The following is a 2,500-nucleotide window of genomic DNA, read 5'->3' as shown; positions in this document are numbered from 1 at the left end:
GTGGGAGCCACCATCACGATGTCATCGGCAAAAGCTAATGCCCGTATCCTGGTGCCTCCCACATCAACACCCTCACACTCATTAAGTTGTATCATGAGCTGGTCTAGCACTAAATTAAATAGGAAACCGGACATGGGATCACCCTGCTTCACGCCGCGTTTTATAGGTATAGGATTGGATCGGGATCCGTGGCATTCGAGTATTGTGGTTATGTCGTTATAATTGTTTTCGATGTATTCTATTGTATGAGCGTCTACGTTTTTTCTGATTAGTGCGTCTATTATTGAAATGATGTTAACAGAGTCAAATGCTTTAGCTAAATCTATAGATAGTATAGTGAAAGGTTTCGATTTTTCGCGGCTTAATTTAATTAGTGTTTGTAGGATGGTACTATTAGCCATTATCCCGTCGGTTCTCGTGAAGCCTCTTTGCGTGTGAAACAGAGGTATTTCATTCTCAAGGCGCGACACGATGATTTTATTTAGTAGGCGCAGTATATGACTTGAGATGGTTATGGGCCGCCATTGTTTTGGGTCCATCAAGTCGCCGGATTTAGGTAACAGTGTTGTTCTGTTCGATCTTAGCACAGAGGGTAACGTCTTCATTCCCCATACAATATTCAATAGTGCACACAGCTCCTTGCGTGGCATTTGCCTAAGAGTCGATCGATCAATTCCGTCGGTGCCTGGAGCGGATTGTTTCATCCTGGTAAGTTGCTCGTGTATCTCGGTCGGTGATATCGGATTTGAAAGGTTGATATTACTATTGGTATCTGTTTTTCGCTTCTGAGGTTTCCATTCGACATCCTTGTGTTCAAATAGTTTAGAATAATATTCTTCAAATGATTCTATCGTCGGAGATTCTGTAATGTTGAGTGGGTTTCCGGTAATTATATGCTCAGCCAGTTGGGTTGGGTTTTTGTTATAGAGTTTTTGGAATCTGGCGTAATCAGTCGCTATCCTTTTAGCGCGGTTGCCTTTTCTTTTATTACTTTCATTGCATTTATTGCTATGCTTGTTCTTTTTACTGTTATTTTTATTCTTGTTTTCGTTCTGATAGTTATTTAATTTATTTTTATTATTTTTATCGTCTATTGTATTTATAAATCTGTTGTTGCTTGTATTGTTTTTATTGTATTTATTATTTTTATTTTGTTTATTGCTTTTATTATATTTATTTTTCTTGTTACTAGTTTTATGGGTTTTATCTACTGAGTTACTATTTTCATTGTATTCATCGGTTTCATCAGCGAGCGAAGCAACATATGATGTTAAGTTTTCTATGTATTGGTCCATCATTAACATAGTGTCTTCAGAAGGTGTGTTAGACAGGGCATTTTCAATAATTTCTGCCATGTGATGGCCTACTTGTACTTTAAGTTCAGCCAGGATGTTGCGTATATCATCAGGTATAGTTGTACTGTGCGGAGATGATGTCGCTTCGCGTGTGTCGATGTCTCCGCGCGCGCGAGGATCGTCACATCTGGTTAGCAGCACCCGCGGCACCAACGGGCAGGTACTCAAGATATTGGTCTGGCCCGCCTCGTCGAGGGCTTCACTGAGGTATGATTTGTATTTTTCTTTTTGTCTTAATTTTTTAATACCGTCAAAAGAGCGGCCGGATTTTTCTGATAGAATTTTAATTATTTCTTTTCCTAATAACTTTGCATTTTTAGTAATATCAATTTCATCGTGGGCTATTGCTCTGATCTCATCATCGGTATATTGAGCCCTCGAAGAAGCGAGGCGTTTATTGTGGAGATCGAGATCGGCGGTATTGTAGTTCTCGATGTGAGTCCTCCGTTGATGTTGGCGTAATCCGGCGTATGTCTCATACGTATTTTTACAGGTCTCACACGTATAACCATCGGCCTGCGGAGGAGGCGCATTACATCGCCTTTTGTGTTGGGCGGCGCTGGCAGCGGTACGAGCGCTCAGATCGGTCCTACAACTCGGGCATAAAAACGTATTGTCTAAATCGAGAGCCTTTTGAACAGCATGGTCGTCGTCGTTTGAACCCAACGAGCTATTTGCTCGCTGGGGAAGGGAATCCACCCTTGCTGTCGCCACTGCTTGGGACCGACAGCGTCCGAGGCTTGTTGTCTTATGTTTTGGTGCAATATATATTTGCCCCGAAGGGCATGAACTCGGAGGGCTGCAAACCCCGCGAGTCCATACGGCTTACGCCAATGGATCGGCCATCTCGTTAGCTCGGACCAGGCATACAAATGGTCCTTTTTCCGGCGCCACGTGACCTTGCCTAAGGGTCGGACGTGAGATTGGCCTTGGGTAGGGTTTCCAGACGACATGGCGAACGAAGATGTTCGGTTCGCCATGCCCTGACCCCGCTACCCCAGTCAGACCGGCACGTCGTGTCGCACAGAATTTAGCCGCAATGCACTGAATGGACAGGTCCAAACAATACATCACGTTACCGTCGGGAACCACGAGGAGGTACCTGTGCGACTAGGACGGGAGAGGCTAATGGACCTAACAAGAGG

General features: G+C 43.8%; 1 pseudogene; it reads right to left on the bottom strand.

Annotated features, from left to right (window-relative positions):
* LOC143263718 (large subunit ribosomal RNA) overlaps nt 1-2,500 on the bottom strand; it is an 8,373-nt pseudogene that overhangs the window by 3,210 nt on the left and 2,663 nt on the right.

The sequence above is a fragment of the Megalopta genalis genome, unplaced genomic scaffold, assembly GCF_051020955.1.
Source record: "Megalopta genalis isolate 19385.01 unplaced genomic scaffold, iyMegGena1_principal scaffold1231, whole genome shotgun sequence".
In the NCBI taxonomy this organism is placed as follows: domain Eukaryota; kingdom Metazoa; phylum Arthropoda; class Insecta; order Hymenoptera; family Halictidae; genus Megalopta; species Megalopta genalis.
The sequence above is the reverse complement of the archived record's forward strand: the minus strand, read 5'-3'. Positions and strand labels throughout refer to the sequence as shown.